We start from the raw sequence: 26397 nt of genomic DNA on the forward strand, positions 1-26397 counted from the left end.
GTCTCCTTGTTTGTCAGACAAAGGGACTTGATGAAATGCCCACCATGAAACTTTCAGCTCTGGAATCTTTGGATTCCACACAAGGCCATCCTCCCCCTTCTTGCTCTGTTGCCAAGGTTCTTTGCAGCTCCAGCCTTTCAGACCATGTTTTAGACAAGGCATCAAAGACAGTTATGAATTTACAAATAATCCAAGATCACAGCCTTATGGGGAAAAACCATCAACCTCATTGCCCAGCTTCCACTTAATTATGACCTTTTTTGTTTTATTTGATAGCAGCTAGCTACAGGGACCTGTGGCTGAATTAAGTAATAAAATAATTCTTGGATAAACAAAATAATTGGTCAGACAGGTCATTTTTGGTTTGTTTGTTTAATACGTTGAAATTTCTTTTCAGAAAGCATGCTACTCTGAAATGATTTATTTTCCTTTCATCATGTGCATAACCTCTCAGTTGTCTTTTCATTAAATTTTCTTTCCCTAGACAAAGAGAAGGCTAAAAAAAGAGGAAGGAGTGCAATTGTTCTGGGAACTCAGGGGTGCAGAGAAAGAAGGGTCAATTAAATACTGTCATGAATGAACAAATAAATGAATGTATCAGAGAATGAGAGACACTTTTGTTCCCATCTCCACCAGCATTCTAGCTCCTCTGTGTGGGGCCAGACTGCTACAGTGAATAGTGGAGATTATATACACATGTGGAGGACCTGGAAGAGGATCCTCCAGAAGCAGCTCATCCTCAAAGAGCTGGACCGATTCCACTGAGCACCAAGCTAGCACTGTAGTAGATTCTCCAAAAGGCCTGGCATTCCACCCATTCCTATCTTCCATGGGAGACATGAAAGTTACAGAGAAAGAACCCAGACTTTGGAGCCTGTAAGTTCTGGGTCTACACCCTATCTCTGCCCCTATCGGTGTGACGTTGGACAACTGTTAAAATTACAGGATTGTCATGAGTTTTTTTTTTTTTAAGATTTTATTTATTTATTCATGAGAGACACACACAGAGAGAGGCAGAGACACAGGCAGAGGGAGAGGCAGGCTCCATGCAGGGAGCCTTATGTGGGACTCGATCCGGAGACCCCAGGATCACACCCTGAGTTGAAGGCAGACGCTCAACCGCTGAGCCAACCAGGCGTCCCAGGATTGTCATGAAAGTTAAACAAGATGACACCGCATGTAGTAAGCAGTTAATGGGAAGCATAATGGTTTTTCAGCTTTTAATTCCTAAAGAATCCAGGCCTTGAGTTTTGTCCAAAGCAGACCTTCAAGGCTTCAACAGAAATAATAGTACAGCCCCACTTAAAAAAAATTAGTACTTTTAATTCCATTTCCCCCATTTTTTTAAAAGATTTTATTTATTTATTCGTGAGAGACACAGAGAGAAAGAGAGAGGCAGAGATACAGGCAGAAGGAGAAGCAGGCTCCACGCAGGGACCCTGACATGGGACTTGATCCCGGGACTCCAGGATTAAGTCCTGGGCCGAAGGCAGGTGCTAAACTGCTGAGCCATCCAGGGATCCCCATTTCCCCCATTTTGAACAAGGGGTCCCACATTTGCATTTTGCACTGGGCCCCACAAATTAGTAAGCTAACCACGAGGCTATGTCAAACTCGCTAAGTCTTCCCTGAAGTCTTTGTCTTTAGCCTGAGGTGAGAAGGAAACCCCTCCTCCCCATTCCTTGTGGATGAGGCAGGATGCACAGCATACCACCCATTGTCTCTGAGTCACCCCCCACCATCTTCTTCCTCTTCACTCTTTTATGGGGTAGAGATAGGTGATGGCTAGACCAGCAGGTTCTGCAAAGGTGGTCTAGCATTTTGCTTTGGAATGTGTGGGTGCTTGACACTTATTTTTTTTATCCTTTACGTTTGGAATCCTAAGACTGTGATTATAAGATCCTGGGCAACAAGGGAGCTTTGGCTCCCCATAACAACAGGGATGCCAGAACGTTCTCAGGAAGGTAGATGGACTGGCAAGGAAAGGAGAGGAGATCCCTACAGTCCTGGCAGTCTTCCTGCCAGCTGAGGGAAGGGAACATATCATTTCTTTTTTTTTTTTTTTAATATTTTATTTATTTATTCATGAGAGACACAGAGAGAGAGAGAGAGGCAGAGACACAGGCAGAAGGAGAAGCAGGCTCCATGCAGGGAGCCCGACGTGGGACTCGATCCCGGGTCTCCAGGATCACACCCTGGGCTACAGGCGGCGCTAAACTGCTGAGCCACCGGGGCTGCCCGAACATATCATTTCTTGATGGTGGAGGTTGGGTTCCCAGGGCACAGCACCCTTGTGCAGAGTTGTTCATTCCGGAGAACAGAGGCGGCTATGTTTTTAACCCCTGAGCATTCTCGGTTCATCATGGAGGGTCCAGCCAGGCTGTTGGAAATGACATCCCTAGAGCAGTGCTGTCCCAGGCAGGTCGTGGGCCAGGATCCAGAGCCCTGCTGCGAAGTGGTCTGCAAGATGGCAACACTGTCGGAGTTTGCAAATGGCCCAAGTGGCACTCTCCCCCTGGATCAAACTTCATACATGAAACTTGACCTGTTTCAGAATCTTTCATTGTTTTTACCCAGAATATTTCCCGTCCTGTGTGGCAAAGAGACCAGGAAAGCCACACACTGAGCCTCCACTGGAAAATGGGCAACACAGGTCATGAGAATTTCCAAATGTAGCAGGAAACCTGGCAAACAGGCTGCCTCTACATCAGGGCTTGATCAGGGCAGGGCCAGGGTGCAGCAAGTGAGACACTGGCTTTGATCATGGAAAATGGTCATGTCTCCATGTGGTCAACTACTCTCCTGTCAAATCAATGTATGTGGGTGTGTAGGGCATTCCCGTCCCTTCATAGAGCCAAGAGATGAGTTGAAGGGATGTTAAGTTTCTTCTATTCTGATATTTCCAGTGTCCTAGGGACGATGCATCTGACCCTCGGGCTGAGCCAAGGCTGGTCTGCTGGCTTTAATCACCAGAACTTGTGGTCAGCCTGGCTCGCAGAGGTCGTCTTTCTGGGCTAAAGAACTTCTGGAGAAAATGACTTACATGCTCTGGGTCTCCAGCTTCTACTGGTCTCATTGTGTTACTCCAAGTGCTGTTTGCTTATTTCACTCTCCCCTTCCCCCAGTTGACCATCCAAACTTTCAAAAGCTTGAGTCTCCTACCAAACCTCCACACCCCTCACTCCCAGCAGAACCCTCATCTCCTACAAATTCAACTGTGCCCATCTTCATTGTTATCTCCTTCTGTCTTATTTCAGAGGTTGCAAGCCTCTGGTCAAGGCCTCCACCTATACCCTTAACGCCTTCCCTACTCACTCAAGAAATTTGCTTCTCTACTGATTCTTTCCCTTTAACCAGTCCCTCTGAGAGTGAAGTGGGCTGACACTTCCTTCCTTGACTGTATCGTCCTCCATCCTGTGTCCCAATCTCTTTCATTCTGAACCAGTTCTGCTCCAGACTGGGCAAGCCTCCTCAGGGAGGCCAGGAGTTGGGGTCTGGGTGTCCTGTTGAGAAGGAGCTGAAGTAGAGCCCTAGGGTGGGGAACAGAGAGGGGACTAAGATAGCGCTGCAGGTGATATGGGATAAGAACCACAGTGACGGTCAAACGTGATATCAATCCAAAACATACTTGGCAGAGAGGAGAAAAATGATGGGAGTTAAAGGATCTGTAACTGGGGATGGGAAGAATGAGCCAAAAGTTTCAGGAAACTGGATGGGAACCAGAGCAGGAAGATTTCTCAGAATATGGATACCTAGAGTCTAGCTTCCGTTTACAGGATGCTTGTAGCCTTGCACATGGGTGAGGAAGGAACAATTAAGGATGCCAAGCCTGTCTGGACACTTTTCCTTCTGTGCCATTCTCCTTGGGAGGATTATCAGTGATCACTGCTCTACTTCCCTAGTCTAGCTTCATCTTAAAATTCATTTGTAGTCTGAATTCCTTCTGTACCTTGCTACCAAAATCTCTTTGGAAAAGGCGACCGATGGGCAGCCCCGGTGGCCCAGCTGTTTAGTGCTGCCTTCAGCCCCAGGGTGTGGGATCCTGGAGACCTGGGATCGAGTCCCATGTCGGGCTCCCTGTGTGGAGCCTGCTTCTCCCTCTGTCTCTGTCTCTATCTCTCTCTCTCTGTGTCTGTCATGAATAATAAAATCTCTTTAAAAAAAAAAAGAAAGAAAAGATGACCGATGATCTTGGCATTGGTCTCCTCCTGGAGTACTTCTTGAGCTCCTCTTCCTCCACTGCCTACTGCCTAGCATGTATATCTATCAGCTTTGTTTTAGGCTCTTCTAACCACATCCATGATCATCAGTCATTTTCCCCCTACTCTAGAGGATTTTAAATCAATAGTTTTGCGGTTAACTTCAAATTTAGAACTCTAGTTCCTATCTCTTTCCTGGCCATCAGACTCACCTCTAAACTGTTTGGCTTTGAAGGCCCTGAAATGTTAGTTCTGTCTACATGGCTGGGCACAAGTGTCATGCGGACAATGCCAGGGCTGCAGGATAAGGGAAGAACCTGTAATGGAGGGCCGGTTAACCACAAGCTGTCAGATCAAGTTCTTTCTAAAAGAACAGGAGTTTGGGAGCACTGGGTGGTTCAGTGGTTGAGCATCTGCCTTTGGCTTAGGGCGTGGTCCCGGGGTCCTGGGCTCGAGTCTCACATCAGGCTCCCTACAGGGAGCCTGCTTCTCCCTCTGCTTATGTCTCTGCCCCTCTCTCTGTGTCTCTCGTGAATAAATAAATTAAAATCTTTTTAAAAATAATAAATAAAAATAAATAAAAAATAAAAATAAAAATAATAAATAAATAAAACAGGAGTTTTATTTTATTTTAAAGATTTATTTATTTATTCATGATAGACACTCAGAGAGAGAGGTGGAGATACAGGCAGAGGGAGAAGCAGGCTCCATGCAAGGAACCCGACGTGGGACTCGATTCTGCGACTCCAGGATCACGCCCTGGACCGAAGGCAGGCACTAAACCGCTGAGCCACCGAGGGATCCCCAAAACAGGAGTTTTAAACTTCTTGATGAGGTGCTTCCATACACCCAAACAACCTGTGTAGGAGGATTAAAATATCCTTGAGTATATGCTTGACTTTACCTTTTGCCTAACTGTGGCCCCAAGAGCAGACTGGGTTACAGAGCTATCACTTTGGATATTATCACGAAGGGAACTCACACTTGTAAGGGGACTCCTCTCTCCAACTGGAAAGTTGTTTTGTTTCTATTAGTTTTAATTCCTCTGAAAAGGAATCTCATTAGCACAGCTAATCTTCTCATGCCTGGCCTTCATGGGGAGGGAGTTCCTGCCTTTGCCTGGAAAATAAGGAATCGCCCTTGTGATGGCGTTGAAGGATGACAGGAGCTGTATGAAATGTGTGTGTGGCAATTTCAGAATGTTGTGGTATTATTCTAAATCTAGGGACTTCGTTCAACCATGGCTACTTTTTTCTTCTTCTTAATCATAACGGTCACTTTCATTCTTTGAAAATTCCACACCTTAAGAAGCTAAAATGAGTTTCTCTTTCTCTCTCTCTCTCCTCTCTTTGCCTTCCTCCCTTCTTCCATCTTTCCCTCTTCCCCTCTTTTCTCTCTTTCATTTCAGTATGGACACTTAACAAACTCTAGAATAATACTGTGTCATTTATTCCCTCAGTATTCAGTACCCACCATACACTAGAGGATTTTACAGGTTGCAAAACGCATTTTACAGATAATTTTTTAAGCCTTATACCCACCCTATGCAGTATTGCTACAAAATGCACTTAATTTAGAAAGCTGAGGCTCTGTGAGGTTAAGTAACTTATTCAAGATCAGATTGCAAGTATAGGGAGAGAGGGGAGAGTTGAATCTAGGTTGAATCTTCAAGACCTATGTAATTTCCCCTACACCACCCTGGATGACTCAAAATAGTAGGTTAGAGCTGAGATAATTGAACTACGTATCAATAATTTGCCATCAGGCACTTCTACCTAACATCTGACATATTCTAGTTGAACATTTTCTTAAATGAGATTATATAACCAAAATGATGCTTTTCTAAAATAATTCTGTGAGTTTGAAAAAGTTCTCTAAGCGGATTAAAAAACGACTTTATTTTTAAAACAAGTTTATTTTTAATGAGTAATACCTGGAAAATTCTGTCTCTCTGGCACTTGTCCTTTCCTCTGCCCTGAGTAGTGTACCTATACTATTTATTAATATATCACAGTGCTACCTTCTGCCTCACAGACCGTTCGTTCATTTCCCACTGCTAAGCTCCTTATGTTTGCTTTTGGTTAGCTCAGCTCATTTGATTGTAGGACTAAGAAATCAGTTCAATCCTTCTTAGTAACTTTATTTTTGCATCTCCTTCCTCTTTCGGGTTGGAAAAGTAACAGATGCTTATTGTATAAAAAGCAAATCATCCAGATGTCTTAGGAAGTAAAAAGCCCTGGCAATCCCACCCTTAGATCTAACAACTATTAATAATGTGGTGCACATTTCGGTCTTTTAAATTTCCTCTATCCATATACGAACACATATTATATTTATACATATTTTTACATAAATGAGATCTGCCATACATACTGTTTGGCAATTTTTGTTTGTTTTTGACAAACAAACATCTCAGCTATCTTCGTTAGGATCTATAGATTGATCTCAGCTTTTGGATAGCTTTTGACAAAGGCAAACATCAGTTTCACAGAAACAAAATGAATCTCAAATGTTTTGCCAAATGTAGGCCTTAATCCAAACAAAGTTTATGTGAGAAGGTGGGAATAGTGATGTACATTGAAAAAAAAAATTAAAGTAGGTTAATAATTGCTCTTACTAAGCATTACCTTATTGAAATAACTCAGCTTTAAAAAAAATTAGGCCATTACATCCACTTTTTGAATTAGCAACTGAGGGACAAAAGGTGAAATGAGAAACGTTTTGGAAAATACCCTCTGGTGGAGTTGGCTTCAGGTGGTGGATTGTAGGGCTCTGAGGCATTTTCAACAGCTTGCCATTAGCTAGAAACATACTTCTCAACACCTCAGCACTGATCTGTTAAAGCCTCTCATTTAGTGAGAAACACAAGACAGATGATTCAGTGTGCTGGGCGATTCATTAACCCATCAAGGGCTTTCTTCCTGAGCCTGGATAACAGGCAGAAAAAGGAATGTAATCCTTAATGAAGAACAAAGGGCGGGGCTGGAGCTACGGGAACACATACACACACACACACACACACACACACACACAAGGCATGTGATGGGCTCTCCTCCATCTGGAACAACAAGTCCTCTCTTGAACCTACACAGATTTCCACCATAGATTGATCCTGCCTGGGAGCAAGATAAGTTTTTTTCCCCAGTCTTGGAAAGGGGAAGTGACACATGTGACTGACCACACTCTCAGAAGGCCACGTGTCTAGTATCCCAGGTCATGGATTGTCCATAAAGAACCAAAAAATAGTCTGAGCCCCACCGGCACTCTACAGGGCATCAAAGAGAAATATACTCTCAGGATGAGCCATAAAAATCAACAGTAGTTCAGAGATTGCCTGAAACTTAGCCTGCTGAGACTCAAGTCATAGGCCTCAGAAAAACACATATGCTATGCTCTTTCCCCAGCTTTTCCATATCTCTTGGGTTTATCAGGCAATGCTGAGGCTAGATTTACAGGAAGCAAATGTTATTACAATTTTCCAAAACATTTTTTTCTTTTTTCCATATGATTTCTTTATTCCACGAGATATTTTGATATCCAGCTATGATTCCCAGTTTGGGGATCTTCCTTTCTCAAATGAAAAGTTTAATGGTACCAAATATTTAAAAGTAAATTCTTCCTTCTTTTCCCTAAACCTTTAGTTTGCTGTCATTAAGACAAGATCTGACAAGTAGGTTGCTGGAAGATTTGTGTACTCCCTCACTGAATGCTGTGTGAGCGACAACATTAAGTTTGGGAAGGAGAAAAGGATAGCTGAAATTTCTTAAGTTATTTGCAGAGGTTTCTTAAACTGTCAGCAATACGATTCTTATTAATACTGTTTGTGTTAATAATTATTAGGGTGACCAGATGTCTCCATTTCCCCATGACAGTTCTGGCTAATTCCTGTGGTCCTAGTATAATAATTAATAGCATTCACCTCCTCTTTCAAAAATGTTCTGTCTTGGACACTAGATTATACAGTCATTCTATTAATCATGTAAGTATTGCCAACATCATGGTGGTAGGGCCACGTAACAACTGTTTATTGAACTGTATATTAACTATATATTAAAGGATGACAGTTTTCTGTCAAAGTTTTAAGTGTATATATCTTTCACCCTAGAAAGTTCTTTTCTTTTTTTTTTTTTAAGATTTTATTTATTTATCCATGGGAGACACACAGTGAGAGGCAAGGACACAGGCAGAGGGAGAAGCAGGCTCCCCACGGGGAGCCGATGCAGGACTCAGTCCCCAGGGCCTGTGATCACAATCTGAGCCAAGGCAGATGCTCAACCACTGAGCCACCCAGGCATCCCTAGAAAGTTCCTTTCTATGAATCTATCTTTTTTAAAAAAGATTTTATTCATGTATTCATGAGAGACACAGAGAAAGAGGCAGAGACATAGGCAGAGGGAGAAGCAGATTCCCTGTGGGGGCCTGATGTGGGACTCGATCCCAGGACCTGAGCCAAAGGCAGACGCTCAACCACTGAGCCACCCAGGTGCCCCCTCTATGAATCTATTCTATAGAAATTCTTAGTTACGAGCAGAAGATTTTTATACACGTATATACAATGTATATACACATATATGCACATAAGTATGAGAGAATGCTTAATGAAAGGTTTAAAAAGTCTAAATATTTACCAATAGTCTAGTTAGGTACAATGCAGTCCTATTAGCTATTATAAAAGAAGGTGGTAGATCTATATATGTTGATGATTTGGTGAAATGTTCAAGACATATTTTTATTTATTTATTTATTTATTTGAGACAGTTCACGCAAGCAGGATTGGGGCAGAAGGAGAGGAGAGACACAATCTCAAGCAGGCTCCACACTGAGCACAGAGCCTGACAAGGGACTCAATCTCACGACCCTGATATCATGACCTGAGCCAAAAGTAAGAGCTGGACACCCAAGCTACTGAGCCAACCAGGCACCACCAAGATATATATATATATATATATATATATATATTTTTTTTTTAAGATTTATTTATTTTATTTATGATAGACACACAGAGAGAGAGAGAGAGAAGCAGAGACACAGGCAGAGGGAGAAGCAGGCTCCATACTGGGAGCCTGACATGGGACTCGATCCCGGGACTCCAGGATTGCGCCCTGGGCCAAAGGCAGGCGCCAAACGGCTGAGCCACCCAGGGATCCCCACCAAGATATATATATATTTTTTTTCCAAGGTATATTTTTAAATAAAAAAGCAAGTTGTGGGAACATGGACACGTACAGCTTGCCATGGCCAGTTCAGAGAAGCCTCTAGATTCTCCCGTAACCTCCTCCAGTTCCCACCCCACAAACCATGGCAAATCAACATCAACTCAAATGCTAATGGCTGACTCTGCAAAAGAAGCTTCTCTCCCAGCCTTCACATCCAACCGGATGGCCCCATCCTAAGCCTCTCTAACGTAGAAATTCTGGAGATGCCATTATCTACAATATAATCCCGTTGTTGTAATACATATACTCACAAAGCTATTGACTGTGATTATTTCTGATGACTGACTGTTCTGTCTGTCTGTACTTTTAAACCATAAGCATATATTGCTTATAATTTAAAAGATTAGTTTTAAAGGAAAACATATTTAGTCAGTTTGCCATATAAGAGTATATACTTTAGGTGTATCTAGAGCATCTGGAAACCCTTTATTTAGAGAGAAAGAAAGGGAGACAGACCTCTGGCATTTTTCCTGTAAATATACTTTGGAGTGGATGTGGCATATTCTGTAGTTATCTCCCAATTATCAGGTAATTGAGGAAATAGAGTAAAAATGTAGCTTTTCGTTTCCAACTTTTTCTCAATCATTTTAACTGAATCAGTTAAACAGAAACATTAGTTGCTTCCTCCGAATGTCTTTGGGAATAGATTATAAAATATAAACCAACTACTTAAAAAGGATGGACTTTCACTTTTTCTTTTTCTTTCCTTCTTTTTTTTCTATTTATATTTCTCTGATCCATCTTCTAGGACACGTGTGAATCCAAAAGGCTCACAGCAGAGAAAGGAAGAATTGAAGGAGCTTAACTGTGTGAAATGAACAGATCAGATTGTACCCTTTCAATTTGCAAGGGTTACAGAATGTTTCTGCTTACCTTTAATTTTAGAGTTAAACAAGAAACAAACGAAAAAGACACTGCTATAAAAATCTAGGGTTGGAACTGTCTTTCATCAATGAACAGGTTTTAATCTTTTTCAGCTCTCTGTCCTCTGCTGGACCTCACATATCCACTTGGTTGACTAACTATCCTTGGAGTGAAGACTTTCCTCCAGACCCTTTCCTGCCTTTCAGCCTCCTTCCCACCCCCGACCCTCCATTCCCACCTCTATCTGTCTCCTGGCATGAGGACAAAGCACGCCCTCGTCTCTGTCCTTCAATACCCTTCTTGAGGGCCAATCACCTATTTTATTTCCATCTGTTTCATCATTTGCCCCAATCCCCACTGCCATTCCCCAACTAGACTGTCACTTCTTTGGGAACACAGACTGAGCCATATTCATATTTGAATCATCAGTGCCTGGCACAGTACTCGGCACATAGTAGGTAGTTACAAATACTTGTTTAATAAATGAAACCTTAACAGAAAAACAAAACATGATCCTCACCTCTCCTCCTCAGAAAGCAGCCACAGAAAACCCTTCAAACCATTGAAAGGCCGCCCCAGGGAAGGAATTCTCTTGGGCAGAGACAGCTTTGTTTTGAATCAGCCCACTGGCTAGAGTTCAGAAGCTTGTCTGCATTTCTTCCTCCAGTGGGTATTGGTTTGAAGTGCTTTTTGTAACTGCCACATTCTGCAGTTGCCCTAACCTTTTTTTCTGGGATATCGGAGTTCAAAACTTGGAACTAATGGGGTGAGACAACATGCATTCTGCATACACTGACTGTTATTGGAGGGGGGGGCTTCACTGTGCACAACACTCTGTAAGAGCTGGCTCAGGAGATGCATGACTCGTGTCATTTTCCCTGTAACCAGGGGTGACCTAGAGCACTTCAGGCCAGGAGGAAATTAGTTTCTTGCACTCTAGCCCTGTAGTTCCGACTGTAGATGAGTCTGGGCACCATCTCGGCATCCATCAACATGACCAAATTAGCTCCTGCTCTCTGATGGTAATGGCGATGGCGCCTGGCTACAGGAAACCTTCCTGCTTGGCTAAAAGAGGTTGTGACCTCCTTGCACATGGGTTTAATGGAAGCGTGAAAATCTGCATTTAACTGAAACTTTAGTATCACCAATTAGAGATGCAAGAACATTAACTGGACAAACCCAGTGACTCTTTTAAAACCCAGTGACTATGAAGCCATTAGCTATTGAAATGCGGTGAATTAGTTTAATGTGTTCACTGTTACTAACATCTCACTGAGATCTACCTGGAAAGTAGGCACTTGGTAGAGGGTGGGGAATAGGAGAATACAGCAGGTGAGAGAGAGAGGAAAGAAGGGGTTCAGGAGCACAGACATGGGTTATTAAAAACCACATACCTGACACCGTAGAGGGGACCAGCGGGGACCCAGAGGCTGTCCTGAACATTTGGAGAATGGGGTGAGTGTAAGAGAAAGTTTAGAATTCTAGAAGGAAGACTAAGAAGGTCCCTATATGCTGTGCGGGAAATAGTTCCTTATTGTATTTGTAATCTCCTCATTTGTAAAATGAAGAATAGTATGTTGATCTAAGGTAGAACCTGCAGGCACTACTAGTACTGATATATATGGGCTGGTGGATGAAATTGTGAGGGCCCAGTGATTTGTAACATAACATTTTTTATTTTAATTTTCAGAAGCCATATAGATGCAGGAAACTTGGAACATTAAAAAAAAAAAAAAAAAAAAAAAAAAAAGCACAAAGGACCCAACAAACAAACCAATAAAAACAAATAATTCCTGGGCACCTGGGTGGCTCAGTCGGTTAAGCATCCAACTCCTGGTTTGGGCTCGGGTCATAATCTCAGGGCGGTGGGATGGAGCCTTGTGTCATGCCTCTCTCAGCGAGGAGCCTACTTCAGATTTTCTCTCTCCCTTTCCATCTCCTCCCCCTCCTCAAAATAAAGAAAATAAAAATCTTTTTTAAAAAAAACCAGTAATTCTATGTCCTAAAAAGAACAACCTTACCATTTTTGGCTCATATGCTTCTGGTCTTTTGTTTCTGCACATATTCACACATGCAGATCTTTTTTAGAATGTAAGCTATACCTTATTGCACATACTGTTCTACAGTCTGGGCCTGGTGTTTCTTGAAACATGTCAGTGTGGTGGCTGTGAACAATTTTTCTTTATCTTTCTGTTCTTCTGTATGCGTCCCTCCCACCCACCTCCCTGCCCTGTTGCAGGGAGGGTGACCCCAGACCCTGTTTGCTATAGACGGACCCTGCTTGCCCAGGGCCCACTCTGTTCCCAGACAAGGCACAAGGGCTCAGCTGAAAAAGATGCCAAGGCTCTGCTGATTTGTACATTACTTTGCATATATTTTCTTTCTAAGTGGAAGAGGCTTTTAAGTAAGCATGTAAGATAAAACAAAATGGATTGATTAATGTAATCTACAGCCTAACCTTCAGGGCCTCCCGTTTGTGGAACTAAACCGTGTAATCACAGCCTGGGGTAAGAAAGCCGAGTCTGCACACACAGGAAAACGCTGAGATCTGCCAAAGGAGACCTGCATTCATAGTATATAGGGAGGTCCCTGCCCTACTGTTCTTCTCCTGTCTCTTATGCTTTACCCTCTTGACACGGGCCGTGGGGCATAATGTTGAGCGTGTTTCTCAGTTGCCCCCCCACTTCCTCCAAACACTGCCTTAATTTCCTCCTATCTCATGTGGACTCCTGCAAAAGCCTCATACCTTGCCTTCCTGCCCCTAATCGTGCCCCTTTCTACTCCATCCTTACCCCGATAACATGAATATCTCTGTCTGTTCCTGTTACCCATCACCATGCGATGAGCCATCCCAAAACTTAATGTTGTAAGACAATGACCATTTTATTATGCTTGAGGATTCTGTGGGTCAGGAATTGAGGCAGACCATAGCAGGATTGGTTTTCCTCTGCCCAGTGATAGCTACAGCAGGCATGACTGTGTGGCTAAGACTGGAGTTGGAAGACGTACTCCTACGATGCGTCTTTACTCTCATGTCTGCTGCCTGGGCTGCAATGCTGAATGACAGGTTCAGCTAGGACCCCTGACCAGGGAACCCCTGTGTGGCCTCCTTGATATCACAGCTCGGGGGAGTCAGATTCCCTTCATGGTGGCTCAGTGTTTCAAGTGCTAACGTCTCTTGGGACCAAGATGGAAGCCTCATGGCCCTTCATGACCTAGCCACAGAAGTCACATAGCTGCTTTTCCACTGTTATTCCATTGGTCCAAGGGATCAGAGCTGCCTCTCAACTCAAGGGAAGGGAACATAAATTCCATCTCTAGATGAGAGCAATATCAAACATTTTGTGGCTATTTTTTTTTTTTATAGAGCAAGGTACACCAACTCCTAGTACCAGCTTAGAAAGAACCAATTTTTAAAAAAAGATTTTATTTATTTATTCACGAGACACACACACACACACACACACACACACACACACACACACAGAAGCAGAGACACAGGCAGAGGGAGAAGCAGGTTCCATGCAGGGAGCCCGATGTGGGACTCAATCCCGGGTCTCCAGAATCACGCCCTGGGCCGAAGGCAGGTGCTCAACCGCTGAGCCACCCAGTCGTCCCAAGAACAAATTATTTAAAAAGACTTTCACTTCAGTAACTAGCCAAAGTGAAAATAACGAAGTACAGAACTTAGCAGTAAGCACATTAGTTGTGAGTAGAAACCATAACACTTAAAACACACAAAGCTAAAAATGTTCCTATTGCAGTTAGCTCACTAGTTTCCTTAGTCATCTTGTGATGATAGGCCACCTACTGCCTTAACGGAAGACAGAGATGGACTTCCAAACATCTTTCTTTATACTTTATAGATAGTCCTGTTTAAAACGGGGCCTCAAAAAATTGAGTTAAGACTCAGAATTGTTCCTCTCCATGAAAATCTTTAGTAAAAGGTGAAAGATTTATACGATCTGAAGAGAAACCAGAGTATGTGTAGCTATGTTTTTAAATCACCTATCATCTATCTATCTATCTATCTTCTAGATTTGTATAAACATAAAAGATAACTTAAGAAAATACACACCAGGGGCACTTGGGAGGCTCAGTTGGTTAAGTATGTGACTCTTGATTTCAGCTCAGGTCATGATCTCAGTGTCATGACGTTGAGCCCCAAGACCGGCTCTGTGCTGAGTCTGCTTCAGATTCTTTCTCTCTTCCCTCTCCCTCCCCTTCTACTTCCCTTGCCTGTGCTTGCTGGTGCCTGCACACACTCTTTCTGTCTAAAATAAATAAATAAAGTCTTTTAAAAAAAAAGATACACATCAAATTGTTACAGACAAGAGGAGGGAAGGAGACTTCTCTACACTTCTAAAGGAGTAAAAAGCTAGTGGGATTACAGGTTTTTATTTTGTACAGAAAGTTGCTTCTCCTATCATCTCAAGCCTGCAAAGGCTAGGAATACTATGGTAGGTCCTAAGTTGGCACATTCTAAAAGGAAGTGCTACACTCCCTAGCTATGAAGGGCACACAAAGATATTGTGAAATGGCTGCCAGTATCGGCCCATGACCCACCTTCAGGCTATGCAAGAGAGGCCAGAAACATTCTTTAGGAGCTTTAAGAGGCCAGAGCAAGGGTTTCTTTCCAGAGATGGTCTGACTGCTGTGTTACAAAATCTATCCCATCTCCCATCAATGGAAGTGCAGTCAGTGCCCTGCCAGTGAGCCTTGGCTCTTCATTCGGCTGCAAGGCAGCCCCTCCAACCAGATTCCCACCTTTAGGCTTCTTGTGGTGAAAGTCAGTCACTAGTGCCTGTGTCCTTCAAATTCCAGAAGACACCAGTCAGGATTTCCAAATATTTCTTGTGAAGCCCTCTCACTTAGTTTAAGATGAGAGCAAATTTCTCATGGCAGAATGGAGATGGGATAGATTTTGTAACACAGAAGTCAGACCATTTCTGGAAAGAAACCCTTGCTTTGGCCTCTTAAACCTTCTAAAGAAAACCAGGGAAGGCTTTGGGAGGAAGATGACTCCCTAGTGTTTTTTTGTTTGTTTGTTTGTTTTTGTTTTTTTTTTTTAAGATTTTGTTTATTTACTCATGAGAAACAGAGAGAGAGAGAGAGAGGCAGAGACACAGGCAGAGGGAGAAGCAGGCTCCATGCAGGGAGCCTGATGTGGGACTCGATCCCGTGAACCCCAGGATCATGACCTGAGCCAAAGGCAGATGCTCAACCGCTGAGCCACCCAGGTGTCCTGACTCCCTAGTGTTGATGGAGCTTATCCTCTGCCCCATTGCAGGCCTGGCCACCAATTTGCCCCAACAGTGATCACTTTTACCAGCACTAGACCTTGAAATCTGAAAGGTCTGTCCTTGGTGTCACCTGTTGCTCCAATTTGGTCTTGGTGAAATTACTCTATAGGTTTCTGACTTGTGGGTCTTTCTTCTGAGCCCTGCTTCCTGCTAAGGGGTTTGATGATATGTGAGGTGACAAGTGTGAGGTGATGAGGATTTAGTGGAAACTTTTGGACGAGAGTAAAAGATCTAGAAGTCACATGTGCTGAGAAAGTTGGATCATGCAGTTTTGGTTACTGCCAATTTGCCTCAGAACTTGGTGCCATGCTTCTCTCATGCTCCTTTTGCATTTCAATCTAATGAAACACATTTCTGATTTTGGTTTTGCTTTTTGTTTGTTTGTTTTGTTTTGTTTTGCAGCAAGCCATTACTGTTATTAAGCAGCCATTACTTAGTCCAGAATCAGCTGCTAAAGTTGCAGGCTTTATTTCTAACTTGATTGGGATTTGTCTGCCTCTTGGTTCTCTTGGCAGTTAGTATGAATACAAAGCCCTGGAGTTCTCAGATCCTTGGACTGGAAGGATTATAATACTTCACATTTATGGAATGCAGATATTCTGGAATTTTAAAATACATCATATCATCTGAATTTCATAAAAGCCTATAAAGGAAGCATCATCATCATTTTAAAGATTTTACAGATGAAGAAAGTGAGTACCAGCAAGTTAAGGTGATTTGTCTGAAGTTATGGAGTTAATGAGTGCCACATCTAGGACTCTACTAACTCTACATTGAGGGTTTCATCCTGTAGTGTACACATGGTTTTCTCTATCTTGGTTAGTTCATGGCCCTGTGTCAATATGATAAGACCATTAATAACTGACATTATAGCCACTTGTGGTTAAAAGTTCAGAACAAAATCAATAATGACCGTACCTCCTGGATGACTATTGCAAAATCCTTCTAGGAGGTAGCTGGGCCCATCTGAAGTGTCTAGGAAAGAAAAAATTATATCAAGAATTCACTTAACATGTTGATTTTCTTAAAGCTAGTGAAGTTTTCAGTTCAAATCGTTTTGATGGTGGTATCAGAAGCAAGTCTGTTTAATAAATCGCCACACTCCCTTCCTTTCCTTTTGCAGCAGAACTTGGCCAATGGCATATTGAAAAGAGAGTTATGCCTTCTTAGAGGGCTTCTAGGCTGTCGTCTGGGATACATTTGTAGGGCAAGTTAGGGATGATTTTCTTTATGGAAAATTTGACATTAATTCTTTTGCTCTAGTTATATAGTCTTGTTTTTATTTATTTAAAGAGCAAACATTTCCTTTGAATAAATGGAAAAGCAAGTATGGCTAGTTAAATATGACAGGATTCAAGTCTCTGCTCTGCCAATTACTTAGCAGTGATCTTGGGCAAGTTACTTAAACCCCAAGCCTCAGTTTCCTCATCTATTTAACTGGAATACTAATACTCACAAGGGTTTTGGAAAATGTCTTGGTGCGTTAGAGTTACGGAGTAACTCTTTCCCCAATATCCATTTGGGGAACCTCTTCTCCTACTCTATATCTCTCTGGCCTGATTGGGGGCTCCATCACCTCACTCCAAGAATGCAGAATGTGATCTAGGAGAGACTCTCTGAGGCCCCTGGCCCTGAGACCAGTTCTGGGATGAGCATGTGACCCCATCTAATTAGAATGCATCTGAGCACCCAGGAGGAAGCTCTTGATTTCCCACGGAGAACAAACACTGGAAGACTGTCTGGCTGCAGCAGCTCCAGTCACCTGCCCCCACCTACATTCTAAGAACAAAGGCAACAGGCAAAGGAAGGTGGAGCCAATCCAGGAGATGGAGGGAGACAAGGTTCTGATAACATTGTTAGAATTCAGTCCTGTCTGAAGTCAGCCCTATGCCTGTCTCGTGAGCCCATAAATGCCCTTTGGCCTTATACCTGATTGGTTCAGGTAAATCAGGAGGATCTTACATGATACCACCTATGTTTGAGAAGAAAATAGCATACAGATTTCTTCTACTTTCTTTTTTTTTTTTTTTTTTTTTTATTTCTTCTACTTTCTGAGAGTAGAGTACTCATATGAAAACTTTCATAAGCGGAGATGACCTAAAGCAAAGAAGCAATGACCATTTTGCAAAAACAAAAATTTTCTTTGAATTTCTTTCTGTTAATTAAAAAGAGGTACTGACGTGGGTCTTTTGCAAAAGTGAAATGGCATAAAGTGAACTTTCAGATAGTAGGGGAAGTGTGTATTATAAAGTGCTTAGCAGGGCACCTGGGTGGCTCAGTTGGTTAGGCATCTACCTTCAGCTCAGGTCCTGATCCCAGGTTCCTGGGATAGACCCCTGCATTGGGCTCCCTGCTCAGAGGAGAGTCTGCTTCTCCCTCTCTCTCTACCCCTCCTCGTGCTTCTGCTCTCCCTGCTTCTCTCTAATAGATAAATAAAATCTTTTAAAAATATATAAAAATTTAAAAAAAAAAAACAAAGTGCTTAGCAAAATACCTGGTCATGGGAAGTGCTCAGTAGAGGTTTGCTTGAGGGCACCTGGGTGGCTTAGTCCATGAAGTGTCTGTCTGCCTTTGGCTCAGGTCATGATCCCAGGGTCCTGGGATTAAGTCCTGTATCCAGCTCCCTGCTCAAGGGGAAGTCTGCTTCTCCCTCTCCCTCTACACCTCCCTCCTGCTTGTGCTCTCTCTTTTTCCCTCTCAAATAAATAAATAATTTAAAAAAAAAAAGGTTAGCTTGATTGTGCTTCATATGAAATTTAGTTCAGAAAAGAGGAGACTTCATACTTTGAATATCAAACATATTTTGCTGGGTGTGGTAAAGAGCCAGTCTTAATGAGAGGTTAAATCTCATGAGGTATGATAGAGTTATCGAGAAGGCTTTTCTGTCCTCTAAAAGATCTCTCTTTCCTTGGTTCTGAGAGCTCTAGACGTAAAAAATCATCGTTAATCCCTTTAAGACCTTTAGAGAGAAGTTTCTTATTTAGCCATAGCAGCTGTGTGAAAGAGTTCATTCATTCTGTTGCGGAGGGCGGATTTTATGGGCCATAGAGATAGTGGAGGCCACTGTGTTCCCTGGTAGGGGAGTAAAAGGAACACAGCTGCACCCAAAGAAATACAGGACGAGTATCCAACCACCTTCCCGTAGGGCAGGTGCTCTCTGGTGGTCCTTGGTAGCTACCCCAAGAAGGTTCAGTCTAGTTTAGAAGGCATGTACTTTTTCTGAATTTAAAGGAGGATATTGGGATCCCTGTGTGGCTCAGAGGTTTAGTGCCGCCTTCAGCCCAGGGCGTGATCCTGGAGACCCAGGATCGAGTCCCACCTCGGGCTCCCTGCGTGGAGCCTGCTTCTCCCTCTGCCTGTGTCTCTGCCTCTCTCTCTCTCTCTATGTCTATCTTGAATAAATTAAAAATTAAAAAAATAAATAAATAAAGGAGGATATTTGGCTGAAATGAAACAGAAAGCACTGCATGTGACCACATTCCCTTCTTCGGAGCACACAGCACTCCCGGCCCTTACCCTCAGCTACAGATGTTCCAAGGGGACCAAGGACCACAGGACAGTGGCAGCTAAAAAAGACAGTAGAAAAGAGCCTAAGGTTGGGGAAGGGGCTGAGCAGTGATGACAGTGACAGGTGTGCACAGGCCGGTACCTAGGTCATCCATGCTTCTTGCCTTGAAAGTAGATAGATAACTAGATACAGAGAATGGAGAAGCCACTCGGGTTGAGTACGAGGTAAACAGTTTAAAGTTCTGTCAGAACAAGGACAGACATGCCCCTGGGTAAGGACAGACATGCACCTGAGTCACAGTTCAAAGAAATTAGGCAGAGATTCCTGGAAGCAACTTCAGTCCAACCAACTTACATGTCCTATTTACCCCTCAAGGTTTCAACTCCCATCTCCCCTCTTCATTCTTCCTTCCTTTCCTTCTTTATCTTTCTTTCCATCTTCCCTTCCTTTCTTCTTTTCTTCTCTTCTTTAATTTAGGGCCTTTGTTTTCCTCCCTTTAAGCATACATGTCCTCCCCAAGGTCTCATGCTGTTGATACGAGTAGTTTCCTCCTCAAAGTCTGGTTCTGTGGCTGCATAGACATTCCCTGCTTCCCTTTCTTCGTGAGCCAGTACCTGCCAGCAGCAGAACGCCAGAGATTTGCCCCACCTGCTTTGCTGGAATGGTCCTAAGCCACTGTCACGTAGGTCAGAGCACAGAGCTCCCAGGAAGATGGAATGTCACTTCCTAAGCCTGGTTACTTATGGAAGTACACCGTTTACAAGAATGGAGAGAGCATTCAAAAGGGAATAAGATTCTTGTACATTCATGTTACTTATGGCTGAGCACCTGTACCACCTGACATTATTGTGAATTTGTTTCCCACGCCCTGGGCTCAATTCCACTCTAACATTTTATCACTTTCTACTTCATTTTCACTCATCCCTTCACCCTTTATCTCACTGGTGCATTTCTGTAATTTTTCCGCACACACACCCCCATCTAGTATTTGCCCCAATACACATGAGCCTTTCTAAGTGTCCCTATCTCTGCATGACATGCATAAGATAATTTCTCCAGTGCAAAAAGAGGTATGCAAGATACACAGGAGTGAAAGAGAATTTTTTATCATAGACACCATTAAATAGAATATGATGAATAATAATAGTCTCATATTATGAATAATAGAAGACCACGCATCAAGTTAGGATATTTTAGCTTCCTTAAAATCACATTCCCTCTCAGCAACTTGATCCCACCATTTAGAAACATTTTTCTATACTACAGAATTTAACTGTCTTCTATCAGACAGAGTTCTCCAGAAACACGGAACAGATAGACAGGTAAGACAGATAAACAAGGAATTGGCTTCCACAATTCTGAAGGCTGAGAAGTTCCAAGTCTGCCAGCTGTAAACTGGAGATGCAGGAAAGCTGGGCGTGTAGTTCCAGTGCAAACCTGAAGGCCTGAGAACCAGGAGAGTTGATGATGTCTCAGTCCAAGTGCAGGAGAAAGCCAATGCCCCAGCTCAAGTAGTCAGGCTAAGGGTGAATTCTTCCTTTCTCTGCATGTTTGTTCTAGTCAAGTGCTTGACAGATTGGATAAAGCCCACCTACATTGGGGAGGGCAATCCGCTTTACTCCGCCTACTGATGCAAATGTTAATCTCATCCAGAAACAACATTTAACCAAATATCTGGGCACCCTGTGTCCTGATCAAGTTGATACATAAAATTAATCATCACATGGCTCTATGATGAAAGTAATGATATTAATTGAAATGTAAGCAGTGGTAATAACTTGAGAGCTCAAAATGGCAGCACACTCGCAAGATGTAAAGATTCTCAACAAATATTTATTGAGCAACTACAATGTACCAGACACCATCTGGACCAGGAAAGGTCAAGGGTGACTGATCCTGTTTTGAAGGATCAGGAAAGATTTTTACAAAGCCAGTAACATTTCAGTTGCGTTTTCCAAAAAGAATGAGTATCATAAGATTATCAAGGGGAAAAGGTTATTTCAGGCAGGGGGAAGAGGACCATTCTGGGAAGTGTGAGTGGTTCCATATGGCTGGAGTAAAAGGTCATTATAAAAGAGAGTGTCAGTAAATGTACAGGGGTAGGTACAGAAAATGTACAAGGGCCTTGTAGATTGGGGTACACACTGTAGGTTGCCATCCTATGAGCCATTTCTCCTTCTTGCAAACAGAACTTTGGTTTTGTTCAGGTGGTAAAGTGTCCCGAGTCAGGACATAAATCACAATTGGCCTAAGCCAATCTAGACAGTTCCCTTTACCTTTGATGAAAATGCTTGGTCCAAGGCTGTGTATGGCACTTGTTCTGGCTAGAAAAATAGAAGAAGTCTGGTGGAGGGATGACATTGAGGAAAGAGTTTCATCTTTGATTAAAAAAACAGCAACAACAAAAGGAATTGTGTGCCAGGAGTTCCCCTTTTCCTCCCTTCCTTCCTTTGTGATTTAGATGTTGTCCTATGAGGATGTGATATCTAGAGTTGCAATAGCCATCTTGTGACCCTAATGAAAGCCTGAGGATGAAAGCCGCCCAGTGAGGATAGAAGAGAAAGGACAGAAAGTTTTGGAGTCTCCAAAAACATCCCAGAGCCACCAAACCAATTCTAAGACTGCCTGTTTTAGAAATATCCTATGGTTAAAGCCACCGTTAATTTTGCCTGCAGTCCACTTTGTCATAATGTTGTCGATGCCAAGGATGACATTTGTACCTATGGCTAAGGAGTTGGACCCTTGATCGTGAAAAGGAATGGAAGCAATGGAAAGGTTTATGCAGGGGGATGAGTTGCCAAATTTGTGCTCAAAAACCATGACTGGCTGCTGTGTGCAGAATGGGCTGTCGATGGAAGAAAGTGAGGCAGAAAGACCAGTTATAAAGCTATTGCAACTGGACAGTAGGTGGAACCTAAGTGAAAGAAGTAGCACCCATAACTGAGGAGAGGGGGACAAGTCTGAGAGCTGTTTTTAAGTAAAAATAACTTAATGACTAAGTGGATGTAGGAGGTGGGGAAGACAGGAGAATCAAGCAGAGCGCAGGGGTTCTGGCTCGTTTGACTTGAGAGACGAGACATCTGACTCTAATTCTGGCTCTGCCCCAAGCTAGTCGAATGACTCTAGGCTAGTTTCTTCTCATTTCAAGAGGGTCAGATTAAAAATATGATAGCAGACAAATGTCCCTCTCCTGACAGTTCCACCTCCCAGGAGCACTTTTTGCTGAGAGGACTCAAAGGCGCCGGGAGCATAACCCTGGGGAAGGAAGGACCTCTCTCCCTCTACTGGATCCTCAGGTTGGGTTGTGTGGAGCTGGATGGCGGGCGGACTCCGAGCTTTTCTCTGCTTCTTCAGCTTAGATTGACAGCAATTCGAGGAGTGGGGCAGAGGGTATCATGATGCATGGGTGATGTCAGGGCATGTAAAGTAAAACCAGCCACACATCATTTCCCATATAACCCTGAACACTTAGCCTTTATTAAACTTCGCATAGAAAGCTTGTCCACACCCCCTAGGATTCACTACTGGGCACGGAGGTCTTTCACCTCTGCAATGTCTTTACCATCCCCAGCTGCAAAGGGCAAAGATTTGGACTCAGAAAAAACAGTCACTCCTTTTTGCATGGGGGCCAGAAACAATGGAACAGGTAACAAAGATGCATTTACCCCCAGGGGGTGGGGGGAGGGGATGATGCAAACCGGGGATAAAGCCCAGGGACTGTTGCCGGGATACGTGGCTGCTGGGTTGCAAAGGTCACAGAACCAAGGAAAGGGTTTCACAAGTGACTAATTAGTTTTGTTTTATTTCTCCTTATAGAGGGGTTGCCTCAGGCTCACCAAGACTTACTACAGTTCCAATACTTCATCTTTCTCACTCCTATACCTCACTTTATATTAGTTTCACACTTCATCTCATCAGATAGGGAGGAATGGTGGAGAAGCAACACAGTCCAGACCCTTCCTTCTGTTCAGGGCAATTCCGTAAAGGCCGTGGCTGCTCCAGAGCTCCCCGTGGGATCAGCGGGAGGCCTCTGTCGTAACTGCATCATAATTCAAGATCCCTCCCTGCCAATCCTGTTTCACGCCCTCTCTTAGAGAGATTGTTCCCAGTAGCACGCCCCAATAAAATTCCTCCATCTGTCAAAGAAAAACCGGAGCTGGACAGTAGGTAAAGCAGTAAAAACATTTCATTCAGGAACTACTGAGATAGAAGAAAAGAGGTCTCAGTATAGAGCTGGGCTCAATTCCAAATTCAACAAGGACAAGTCGTGGGGATTTATAGCCAAGGAACAGGGTAGGGGTCAGTGGATGGAAAATTACTAAGAGGAAACATCGGGGGTGAGGGAGGATTCTGACGAAAACATCTTGGCAAGATTCTTCCTGGTGGCAGCCCAGGGTGATGGGTATCTCCTGGGGGATGCTAGGGGATGAAGGATCTCATTGGGTCTAGAAGGTGATCAGATATCCAAGGCAGGAGGTTCTCTATAAACTGGTTTAGGATTTTTGCTAAAACCGAGGGATGCAGTCCTGACAAGGACAGACACTGAAGCCCAAGGTCAAAGCCTAGTGAAGAAGAAGCCTTAGGAGACTGAGTAGAGTTTGGTCAAGGAGACAGATTTCACATGCAAATTTCTGACTGTTTCCTGGGGAACTGACCTATGACACCAACATAGAATCATCAATCAACTCTATTTTTCTGGGCAAGCACATGTGAACACACACACACACACACACACACACACTTCTATCTATTCTTATTATCATTTATTATTTTTGAAAAGAGAATTTAATTCCAACAAAGAAAGCAGCATAGACTTAGAATTAAAAATGCTCTGAATTAAATAAGTTTAGTTTAATTAAGAAACAAAACTCCTAGTAAAGGTATTTTAGGGCACAAAAAGCCTGAACCATGAAAGAAACAATTGGTGGATTAGACTTCATCAAAATTTAAAACTCTGCCTTTAAATGCCACTAAAAGACAAGTACAGATTAGGAGAAAATATTTGCCAAAAACATATCTGTAAAGGACTCACTTCCAGAAACATTCTCAAAGTAATAAGAGCACAAACAACTCAGTTTTTAATATGGGCAAAAGCTCTCTTAATGAAAAGAGAGAGAGAGAGATTCAAATAAGCGCATGAAAAGATACTCAACATCATTATCAGGGAAATGCAAAGTAAAACCACAATGAAATATCACTGCACACCCATTAGAATGGCAGAAGCAAGCAAGCAAAGAAACCAAAAAACAAACCCTAATAATACCAAATATTGACAAGAATGTCAAGTAACTTGAACTCTCATACTTTGCTGGTAGGAATGCAAAATGGTATAATCATTTTGGAAGACAGTGTGGCAGTTTTTCATAAAGTTAAATATACATATACCATATGGCCCAGCAATCCTACTCCTAGATATTTACCCAAGAGAAATAAAAACACATGCTCACGCAAAGACCTATATACAAATGTTTATGGCAGCTTATTCATAATTATCAAAAATGGAAAATATCTCCATGTCCATCAACTGAGAAATGGGTAAACAAATTATGATACCATCATACAATGGAATACTACTCAGCTATTAAAAGGGTGAACTAATGAAACACCCAATAACATGAATGAATCTCAGAATGATTACGCTAAGTGAAAGAAGGCAGACATGAAAGGCTACATGTGCATGATCCCATTTATATGACATTCTGGAAAAGAAAACTATAGAAGTTAGATCAATGTTTACCAGGTCCTAGGGGAAAGTTTTGGGGTTGATAAATAAATACCTTATTTTGACTATGGTGGTAGCTTCACAACTGTTTATATTGCTCAGTATTCATAGAACTATGCATGTGAAAATGGTGAATTTTGCTGTATTAAATTGTATCTCAAGGGATGCCTGGGTGGGTCACTTGGTTAAGCAGCTGACTCTTGATTTTGGCTCAGGTCATAATACCAGGGTCCTGAGTTCAAGCCCTGAGTCAGGCTCCCTGCTCAGCGGAGAGTCTGTTTCTTCCTCTCCCTCTGCCCCTTTCTCTGCTCTCTCTCTCTCAAATAAATAAATAAATAAATAAATAAATAAATAAATAAATCTTTTAAATTGTACCTTCATAAGCCTAACAACACAAAACCTCACTGAATTATTCTTATTATTACTGCTGTTTCTTTTTGTTTTGCCACAGACTAGTGAAGGCTTTGTCACCTACCAACACTGACTTGTTGACACGAAGGGAAGCAGGTTTTTCTAGACAGGTGGAATCTGGAGCATGTGTATTGGTTGAGGGAAGGAGTTAGTTTTGAGGAAAAAGACCAAAGTTCCTGGATCGAGGAATAAGCTAAAGGATAGAGAAAGAAGACTAATCAGAATTCTTAATGGCAAACAACAGCAACCAAATTCAAACAATATTCAGCAAAAAGAAAAGTTTTTGGCTCACATAACTGAAACATCCAAAAATTTAAAAACAATATTGCTAGTACTTATCTTAGCTCAGGCTGCTGTAACAAAATATCATAATCTGGATGGCTTAAACAACAGACCCTTATTTCTCACTGTTCTGGAGGCTGAGGAGTCTGAGATCCGGATTCCAGCATGGTCACGTTCTGGTGAGAGCTCTCTTTCTGGCTTGCAGATGGTCTTCTTGTTGTACCCTCACATAGCAGGGATAGAGGGCAGGCGCTCTGGTCTCTTCTTACAAGGCATTAATCCCATCACAAAGACCTTACCCTCATGAACTCATCTAAACTTAATTACCCACCCCCGCCCCGGTCCCATCTCCAAATACCATCACATAGGGGTTAGGGCTTTACCATACGAATCTGAGGGGAGGAGTGGCAGGGACACAAACATTCAGTCCCTAACTACTCGAACCCTATTTCTTGGCATCTTTGCCACTCTTCAGCCTTGTTCTTTGGCAGGCTCACTCTGTGTAACGTGGTCGGGCTTATGCTCATCTAATGGCTGGCAGTCTCAGAGAAAAGAATGCAACTGTCCTCCAGCCCCCTTATCCATCCTTGAAACAGGCTCCAAATGGCCTTATTTGGGTCATGGGTCCACTTTGTGCTAGGGAAAGCCACAGTCCCATTATTAACAGCCTAAAGCACGTGTAAAGGGAAGGAGAATTAGAGAAGGAAGGAATGCAGGGCAGACAGAAAAACACCATAGAAGATGGTTATCATCAACCCGTATACTTGGGAAGGGATAAAATTCGTAAGACAAATGGAGAAGTCATTCTGCTATGGGATTCCTTCCTTTGAGACGATGGAAATGAAGTAGGGGTGTATGAAGTGTAGAAAGGGTGGGTGGTTTTACTGGGGAG

General features: G+C 42.8%; 2 long non-coding RNA genes and 1 other non-coding gene across 3 annotated transcripts in view; 1 reads left to right on the forward strand and 2 right to left on the reverse strand.

Annotated features, from left to right (window-relative positions):
- Positions 1-4860: 4860 nt before the first annotated feature.
- On the reverse strand, positions 4861-26038 carry LOC144315247 (uncharacterized). The gene is made up of 3 exons (XR_013380994.1): positions 25619-26038; positions 25288-25416; positions 4861-5057 (listed from the first exon to the last, which is right to left on the reverse strand). It is a non-coding gene; the product is annotated as an uncharacterized LOC144315247 (long non-coding RNA).
- LOC144316647 (U5 spliceosomal RNA) lies at positions 14148-14264 on the reverse strand. The gene has a single exon (XR_013382572.1). It is a non-coding gene; the product is annotated as a U5 spliceosomal RNA (small nuclear RNA).
- The window catches only part of LOC144315246 (uncharacterized), a 32595-nt gene continuing 31820 nt past the window's right edge, over positions 25623-26397 (forward strand). The window contains exon 1 of the long non-coding RNA XR_013380993.1: positions 25623-25684. This is a non-coding gene — a long non-coding RNA (uncharacterized LOC144315246). The remainder of the gene's footprint in view (positions 25685-26397) is intronic.

The sequence above is a fragment of the Canis aureus genome, chromosome 6 (assembly GCF_053574225.1).
Source record: "Canis aureus isolate CA01 chromosome 6, VMU_Caureus_v.1.0, whole genome shotgun sequence".
NCBI lineage: Eukaryota > Metazoa > Chordata > Mammalia > Carnivora > Canidae > Canis > Canis aureus.